Here is a 10,034-nt window from a genome sequence, read left to right as displayed (position 1 = left end):
GAAAAAATATGGGAGAAGGTCCAGCCCCATTTATTAGAACTTGACTAGATTGCCTCCATTATTCTCAGGAGGGTGTCTGGTCCAACTACACTAAGTGTCTTCCGCAAATTATGAAATGAGCCACTCTTCTACTGTCATGATTCCAGTTACAATAGGAATATTTGAAAAAGCATAAACTATCTAACTATGTAAGAAGACGATGACAAAAAAAAAAAAATTCAACTTGAGGGGCAATGATCAATTTCCAGCTATCATTATCCTCAATAGTCTAACACTGTGGTATTGTGAAGCTCTGTACATACTTGTGAAAAATGGAATAAAAACTTAATAGGTCAGAGTAATAATACATGCTGCCACACAAAAAAGTCTTGTTGGTTTAACACAACAAAGTTTTGTTTCTTACTCTTGTAAAGCTTTACGTAGGTCTGGTGGTCCTATTCCATCTTATAACTATACCATCTGGAACTTGTGGTCTTCAAGAGCACTTTAGCAGGGGAATAGTGTGATGGAAGATACGTACTAGATATTAGTTGCTTTGGTATACATTATTTCTGCTCACTTTTCACTGGCCAGTGTCAGTCATATGGCCACAACTAATTGCAAGGGAGGTGGGGAAATGAAGAGGAAGGCGCAGATGTTAGGTGGTTAACTAACGTTTTTACTACCCATAAGAACCACAAGGGACAAGATAATTGAAGACACTTACTTATTCATTGGTTCATTTTGAGGATCTACTTTGTGTCAAATCCTGTTCTAGACACCAGAGATATAGCAGAGAACACAATGAACATGGCTCTGAAAATCCACTAAGCTTCCAGTCTAATGGGGGAGACAGACATAAAATACATTCTTACACAATTAATTAATATCATGTGGATGTGAAAAGTGAAATTCAAAGCAAACAGCTTTAGGCACCTTAGGTGGTTGTCCACACTTTTTTCCAGGCAATTCTGCTTTAAATGATCTGTGCAGTTTTCACACTGTGAGTCCAGTCCCCTTAACTAGAAAAACCCATGGCATCTATGTTTGTCTGCATCATTGGTGTCTTCCCTGACTTTGCCACTTCCTTTGCACTCCATCTCTTTCAGCAGGGGTCCCCAACTCCTGGGCCTCTGACTGCTACCATTCTGAGGCCTGTTAGGAACCAGGCCACACAGCAGGAGGTGAGTGGTGGGCAAGCAAACAAAGCTTCATCTGTATTTACAGCTACTCCCTAGTGCTAGCATCACCACCTCAGCTCCACCTCAGATCATCAGGCATTATATTCTCATATGAGCATGGATCCCTGGTGCCAGAAAGGTTTGGGACCACTGCCTTACAATCTATTTACCACACAGTAGCCAGAATGATCTCTGTAAAATGAAAGTGAGAGCATGTCATCTTCTCAAAACTCTGCAGTGACTCTCCATCTCGCTCAGTAAAAATCCCATCTTCACCACAGTGGTCTATAAGCCCCTTACATAATCTGGCCTCTGCCTGCTCCTTATACCTCTTCTCTTTGCTTCTCTAACCTTCATTCAGTCTGCTTCTGCCACTTGGGTCTCCCCGATGCTCTTCAAATTCACCAAGCGCATGCCTGCCATAGGGACTTTGTACTTGCTATTTCCTCTGCTTGGACTTTCTTTCTCCAAGTGTCCATATGGTTCACTCCTTCTTTCTTGAAGGTTTCAGCTGAAATAAATGTCACTCTATTAGAGAGGCTGTCAGGATGCACCCCACCCCTATAAAACATTCCCCTCTTCTCCTCCCTTGTCACTATTTCTTTCTTCCAAGCTGCCAGCACTTTCTGCAAATTCTGACGCTGCCCCCTCCCTTCCTTCCTTCCTCCCTTCCTTCCTTCCTTCCTTCCTTCCTTCCTTCCTTCTTTCCTTCCTTCCTTCCTTCCTTCCTTTCCTTTCTCTCTCTTACTCTGCCTTTTCTCTCCTTTTCCTCTCTTTCTCTCTAACAGCTTTATTGATATATAATTCACATACTATGCAATTCATCCATTTAAAATGCATAATTCAATGATTTTTTAGTATATTCAGAGTTGTGCAACCATTACCATAATCAATTATAAAACATTTTCATAACCTCAAAAAGAAACTCTGTCCCCTTTAGTTGTCACTCTCTAATCCTCCCCATTTACTCCAGCCTTAAGCCCAGTCCTAAGAAACTATATAATCTACTTTATGCCTCTATATTTTCTCATTCTGGACATTTCATATAAATGAAATCATAATATGTGGTCTTTTGTTACTGACTTGATTCATTTAGCATGATGTTTTCAAGTTTCCTCCATGTTATAGCATGTATCAGGACTTCATTTCTTTTTATGTCTAAATAAACATTTCATTCTATGGCTATGCTACATTTTATTTATTTTATTTGGGTTGTTTTCATCATTTGGCTATTATAAATAATACTGTTATGCACATTTATGTATAAGTTTTTATGTATACATTATGTTTTCATTTCTCTTGGGTCTATATCTTGGAGTGGAATTGCTAGATGAAATGGTAAATCTATGTTTAATCATTTGAGGAACTGCCAGACTATTTGCAAAAGCGGCTGTACCATTTTACACTCCCACTTGTCATATATGAAGTTTCTAATTTTTTTCACATCCTAATCATGTGAAATCCTAAATATTATTTAAAAATATTTCCTCCCAGACTGTCTTTCTTTCTGTCCTTCTCACTCTCTGCTGCTCAAAGAGACCACGTTCTGTCTGGGGAGTGTTACCCCTTTCCTAATACGCATTTTTTTTTAATTCTAAAAAACATATAAATTTTTTTCCTCCCATTTTATGGGTATCTTTTCACTTTCTTGATGGTGTCCTTTGAAGTCCAAATTTTTTTATTTTAATGAAGTACAATTTGTTTTTTTGTTGTTTTTTTGTTTGTTTTTGTTTTTGTCGCTGTGCTTCAGTGTCATATCTAAAAAGCCATTGCTAAATCCCAGTTCAAGAAGATTTACCTATATGTTTTCTTCTAAGTGTTTTATAGTTTTGGCTTTACATGTAAGTCTTTGATCTATTTTGAGTTAATCTTTTTATATGGCGAGAGGTAAAGATTCAAATTCATTGTTTTGCATATGGCTATCCAATTGACCTGTAAATCCTTGATTGCTATTGCTTTATAGTAAGTTTTGAAATTAGGAAGTAAATCCTCCAGCTTGCAAATTTCTACAAAGAAGCCAACTGGTATTTTGATAGGGATTGCCTCGAGGCTGTAAATCAATTTGGGGAGTATTGCCATCTAAACAATATTGTCTTCTAATCCATGAACATGGGATGTCTTTCCATTTATTTAGATCTTCTTTATTTTCTTTCAACAGTGTTTTGTAGTTTCCAGAGTTTATATTTTGCAAATTTTTTGTTAAAATTTATTCATAAGTATTTTATTCTATTTGATGCTATTGTAAATGGAATTGTTTTCTTAATTTCTTTTTTCAGATTGTTCATTTTAAGTGTATAGAAATACAATTGATTTTTGTGTAACTTCTATATCTTGTATCCTGTATCTGACAAAAATCCTTTATTAGTTCATGTTTTAGTGGATTCTTTAGAATTTTTTAGGTACAAGATCACATTATCTGCAAATAGAGATAGTTTTATTTCTTTCTTTCCAATATGATGCCTTTTATTTCATTTTATTGCTCCTGTTACTCTTGACTTTTCTTTTTTTTATTTTTTCATAGACTTTACCATTGTAATCATATTGGATGTTTATCTGTTTATAACTGCCCTCGTTAGTATTTAAGCTTCCAGAAAGCAGGTTTTTTCTCTATTCTATTCACTGTCTTCCTGGGTTTTCTAAAACAGAGCCTGGCATATAGTAGGTGATTAATAAATATTTAGGTTCTCTATTAGTTTTCAAGGTGAATCCTCTAAAGGGACATCTTCCTGATCTCAGCATGCTCTCAAGACCCAGCAACGCCTGGAGTTGAGTCCATAGCTAACTGGGAGCAGTTCAGGGAACCTAGAACCACTGTACCAGGATGCACACACCTTTTCAAGAATCAATAGCAAGTTTTGCAAAAACAAACAGCAAACAGCACCAAAATCTCTTTCATCTCTAGCTACTCACAGCAAAGCAACTTGTATCTCAGGCTCCAAGATGGGGGTCTATAGGATTTCTTACTGTTTCTCTGCAGTGACTACGTTTTTTCCCATCACCTAACAACCTAGAACAGAGGGACTTCTTGTGTCACAAAGCAGCGGCAGGAGCCTGAGGGCCTTTTGACTAGTGGTAAGAATACTCAGGATGAGGGCCAATTCAAGAGTTGCTACAGCCACTGCATTAGACATATTCCTGCACCTTCCTCTCCATCATTTCTCCTGCCAACAACTTCTCCCTGGCCAGTGTTTCTGTTGCTTCACCTGAACCATCTTTTACTAGTATCAAAGAAAGATCATTAATCAGAGCAATAAAGAGTGATGGGAGGAGGTGCCTGTAAGGCTAAAAAGAGGAAGAGCTAGTCTGGAACAAAGAGTGAAGAGTTTGGGTTCAATGACACAAAGTAAGATGTTTGGAATCCGAACAGAAAGCCAGAGGCTACCCAGGGAGGTGGGCTGTTGGTGAAACTGTATCCCTTCTCTTCTACCACCCAAGTTTGGGCAATTGAGGGAGAAAAATGATACAGGGATTCTTTTGACTTATTTCCTTTACTAAAAGAAAATGAGTTATTTCAGGTAACTTGACAAAGCTGAGTATAGGAGAGATTTTTAGATGTTTGCAGGGGTGAAAAAAATTGTTCTCTCAAAAGATTGTCCCTGTGCTCTGGCTTCATTTGACCCAGAGAAAGTTCAGGAAAAGTAAGTGCAATTTCCATGCCAAATATATATATAGAGAGAGAAGGGAAATCAAAATTATTCCTAAAGAAATGGAGGAAAGCAAGAATCGATTGGATATATGTGAGGTGTTTCATGGTGTAGTTTTTGTATGTTGATGAGTTTTATCTATTTTACTGATACTTTAGCAATTAAGTTATAAAATAAAATGTTAGGATCTTAAAATCTTAAAATTACGTATATCTTGAAAGCTACTACACTTAAAATCTCAGACTAAAATTTATGAATAAATGAAGAGAAATAAAATAATAACTAATATATGTAATACTTAATATGTGCCAGGTACTGTTCATTTAGCCCTCTCAACAACCCTCAGGAGCAGTTACTCTTATTAATCCCATTTTCCGGGAAGCTGAGGCAAGTGATGTTATGAGCAAGTAGCTCAAGGCCTCACAGTTAGTCTAGCAGGCCCTAAATTTGAACTTAGATCCTCTAATTCCAGAGTCTAGGTTACCACTACAATTTATTTTCTATGCCATTATAATTTATGATAAGCCTTCTATCAATCTTAAAACTCTTAGTATGCAAAGTATATCAATTTTCAGATAGAAAAGAGTCAACCGAATTAGTGTCTCAGTTTATGAGCTGCTGAGAATTTACCCACAAGATATACTTGTCTGTAGGCCTTATAATTTTTCTAATAGCCAAAATCCCAAGAGAACCTAAGTATCCATTTAAAAAAAAAGTTTAACTAAACTGCGGTCTATCCATAAAAATAAAATATTCCTCAGCCACTAAAAAGAACACATAAGACTGGTCTGTGTAATATAGAAACTTTGAAAGATATAGAAAAACACATTTGCATAAATAATAAAGAATGTGCATATAATTTTCTGAAAGAACACAGAAGAATATAACTGTGGTTAATATTGGGGTTACGGCAAAGGAGAAAGCATAACAGTGTGAATATACTTAACACGATTGAACGGTAGACTTTAAAGTGGTCACGATGGTAAATTTTATGTTATGTGTATTTCAATAAATAATAAGTAAAGGAGAAGAGACATATGCTTCTCATTTCATATCTTTCTACTCTATTTGATATTTGTACACATTATTTTATTTTCATAAATAGTCCAGTAAAAATTTTAAAAAAATAAAAGAAAGTTGGTAGTGGTCAGAGGGACTTAAAATCATTTATCATCTGCGTTCAGTTGTATTTTTATTAGTGTCGCATACGAAAGGCTCTAAAAGTCAACAATAGTTAAGATTTATGTGTGATCTCAAGTGACTATGTGGTCATCTGAAAGTTCCTAAATAAACAGCCCAGCTCCCTGAGAACTTCACATCCCATCATAAGAAGGCAGTTTTATTGAATGTGGTCTGTGTAAAAACATCAGACTGGGCACCCACCCGACATATTTTCCTGGAATTTATTTCAAATGATCTTGTTTTGAAGAACAGGTAGTTCCTCTGTAATTTCAGACTGTCCTGAGAACACATTATCCTGGTGTCCTTTCTCTTCTTGACCATGCAATTTCTTCATAACATTTTACGGCTTTTGTTTGTCCCTGTTTATGTCTTCAAAAAGTGAGCCAGAATATAAAAATGCACAGGGAGTATGCCAAACATTGTAAATTATATGTGTCGACGTTAAAGATAAATCATAGGAAAGTATCTAACGCAGAATATTACGTTTATTAGTTTTACTTTGATTGTCCTTATCTTTATGTGAAAATATTGACTGAGCCTGAGTCTCTAAGATTTCACCCCTGCCTCACAGGTTTTAAGTTCCCATGAGTAAAGAAATCTCAACTTCTGGAAGAGGCTTTGGAATATCATCTGTTTCCAGTTCCTGCAGAGGACAGATGGTAAGTGAACAGAGATGTTGGCCAGGTGGGGAATGAGGAAACCTAGGGAGAGAGTGCCCTATTTAAAAAGAGTCCATCTCTTAACTCCAGCCCACAGTTATGCTATTGGACTCAGTGTAGCAAGAATGTCTCTTCCCATTATTTAAGAGAAGCTGGCAATCTAGACTTGGATTCAAATGATTCCAATTTTTAAATGTTGGCAATTAATTCAAAATATTTGAAAGCACTGTTAGGGCCAAACAAAACATATCTCTTGGCTGAACCAAGATATAATCTCAAATGGAATCCGACTCTTCATTTCACAGAAGAGGGAAGCGAAGTCACTTGCCTAGGGTCCCAGGGCTGGTTTGGGGAAAGAATTGATAATAGATACAGTGTGCCTTCCAATCTCATTCTCTCTCCTCAGCTTTTCACCCATCTAATAATGCAGCAGACTACTTTTAGACAAGCATATGATGAGTATTCCACCCTAACACATATGTCAGTGAGGCTTCAAACTGATGGGCTGGATCTTAACCACAAATAGAAGACTCAGTGGACAAGTTACATCCACTGGCCACTTAATTCTGGCTGGAGTCTAGCTCTGGATCTTTCTGGGTGGATATGGGAAAGAAAAGGAAAGGCTGAAACTTTTACCCTCAGACAGTCTGTGAGAGGAATAGGAAAATCTGCACTTTCTGGTAGAAATTTTTAAAAATCACTAATCATAAACATGGCATTGCTTCAGAAGATCTTTTACTCAGCTTCCCAGAAAGTAGATACAGTGTCTCCATCCCCTGCTCTATGATGACTTTACAGTAGGAGATTTTGCCAAGAATTTATGTTTCCCATGTCATGAGAGAAAATGAACCTGATAGCTAAGAGCATGGACTCTGGAGCCAGACAGCGGGGTTCAAATTCACACGGTGGAAATTACCAGCCATATGACCTTGGACAAAGCATGGGACTCTGTTGTGCCTCTAGCTCTTAATCTGTAAAATAGGAACAATGTCTGCATCTCTTTTATAAGATAGTTGCAAGGATTAGATGTGTTAATACACATAAGGCACATGGCAATTACCATGTATATCATCCTTATATGAAAGCACTGGGAAGCTTTCAAAAAATATTGATACTTGGGTCTTACCCCAAAGATTCTGTTTTAACTGTTCTGAGGTGTGGTCTGGGCATCAGAGCTTTTTAAGTCTCCCCAGGTAATTCCAATGTGGAGCCAAGCTCTAGAACCTCTGGTATAAGTGCTTATTAAATAAGCTGATTTTTGTTTTTGTTTTTGCTTGAAACAATAGAAATTTATTATCTCACAATTCTGGAGGCTAGAAGCCCAAAATCAAGTGTCAGCAGAACCATGCTTCCTCTGAAACATATATGGAAGAGCCCTTCTCTGCCTAATCCTACCTTATAATGGTGGCCAGTACTTATGGTTCCTTGGTCTGCAGCTGAATCTCTGTGATTTTTAAGAACATACAATGCCCTATTCTTCACTTAAGTATATATTTTGCAGCCTTTTTATGAAGTTCCCCAAGTGGTTATCTTTCAGTAGCATTCAGCATAGAGGGTCACAAGATGCTGGACAAGTCTGCAAAGAAAGTAAAATGCTTCTGGGAGCCTCGCCATGTCCTCTGCACTCCTTTCACACCTCTGCCCCTGCTTCAGGTATTTAGGCAGCCCTGGAGGTTCTGATACAACAGGGTAGTGGAAGATAAACTGGAGAGAATTCTTTGAATAACTATGCATGTTTAAAAGAAAGATCTGTGAATCCCAATAAGCTTTAGTGAGAGCAGTAAGCCTGTGGTGGCATGCGGGTATATACCGGAGAGTAGGGGGTACTTCTCTATCTCCCTGAACTTTATCAATTCCCAAAGACTCAGGAAAATAAGAAAACAGGGGCCTCTCATGTGGTTCCCCAGCATCAAAAGATGGTATCTCTGAAATTCATCTCATCTGAGATGTTGACTGAATGAGTCAGAAATATTGTTGATACAGTGAATTATTATCAATCGAGCGGGTTACATGCTAAAAATGTACCACATTATGCTCTCAAATGACTTCATCCTATCATAGGAGGTTTGTTTGTAGGTTATCTATCCCAACGTCTTCAGTTTTAATGGTGATCAGAATCTCTAATGTCACTAGGTGGGAGGGGTGGAGGAATAGGGAGGGGTAAGACTTCTGTATGACAGAATGTCTGCTCAAAAATGGGAAATTTGGGGGAAAGGCTTTTAAACCAACTGAAACCCTGATGAGGGGGTGGCAACATCTGTGGTTTGAAGCACAGATTAACCAAGTTCCTTTGTTAGTGCGTCTGTTGTTTTTTTTATAAGCCTCCATGTTTCCTCTGGGTTTGGTATCTTATTAGTAAGCATTCTATTGAACACATCTGTTTTCATGGTAGGACTCTAAGTAGTTCTCATGATGATCCTGGAATTTGTCACTAGAAAAATGAGGAAATTACTTGACCAAAGGTAGATTCATTTTTCACACATCTCCAACCTGAAGCATCATGAATGTCCCTGTGCTCCAGCCATTGGACTGTGGGGCTTGTCCTGCGAGGCCTAGATGTCTGGTCACTACCATTTCCCTTCTCTGTCCTGGGCTGTCAAGATTTCTGGAATTACAGAAAAAAGTAATTACAACAATAATTATAATAGCTAATAGTTGCATAGTGCTAACTATCCTAAGCCCTAAGCTCTCTCCATAAACTAAAAGGTCCAGTCCTCAAACAACCCTATGAGGTAGGTAAGCCAGGTTTTCAAACAAGGAAACTGAGATACAGAGAACTTAGGTGACATATCCAAAGTCACAGAGCTGGAATTGACAGAGCATGCACTAGAGTCCAGCCAGTCCAATTCGAGCTACTCTGCCTTCCCAGAGAGGGCATAGCCTGGCACAACAAAACTTTTGTTAGATTATGTGGTCAGGGAGTGACACTTTCAAAAGCCCACTTCTTCTTTATGAGCACCTAACAAGTACCACCCCTCTGCCACCTTCCTGTCAACTCTTCCATGAGTGAGAATGTCTGAACTGTTTCTTAGGAGATCCCTCAACTGCCCTCATCTCACCCTGCCCCCTTCTACTCATAGTTCCTCTTTCTCTCATGTTTCAGAGAACAAGCGTTCACCCATGCCAAGACAAATACCCCAGCTGTGCTTTAAATTGCTCCTTGCATCATTCTTCATTGGTGCAGCAGCATTTCTCAAGTTCTATTTGTTCTGTTTCTCCCTCTCCTTTTCTGATGCCCATAAGAATGCGAGCATCTCAAAAAGTGTAGGTACACAGCACGGGCTTAGAGCCAAGTTGTTTGGGTTTGAATTCTGGACCCGGGCTTTCCCTCTGTGTAATCTTGGCCAAGTAACTTAACCTCTCTGTGCCATCTATCACTTGTGGACAAC

This window comes from Pteropus vampyrus, unplaced genomic scaffold, assembly GCF_000151845.1.
Source record: "Pteropus vampyrus isolate Shadow unplaced genomic scaffold, Pvam_2.0 Scaffold1, whole genome shotgun sequence".
Taxonomy (NCBI): domain Eukaryota; kingdom Metazoa; phylum Chordata; class Mammalia; order Chiroptera; family Pteropodidae; genus Pteropus; species Pteropus vampyrus.
The sequence above is the reverse complement of the archived record's forward strand: the minus strand, read 5'-3'. Positions refer to the sequence as shown.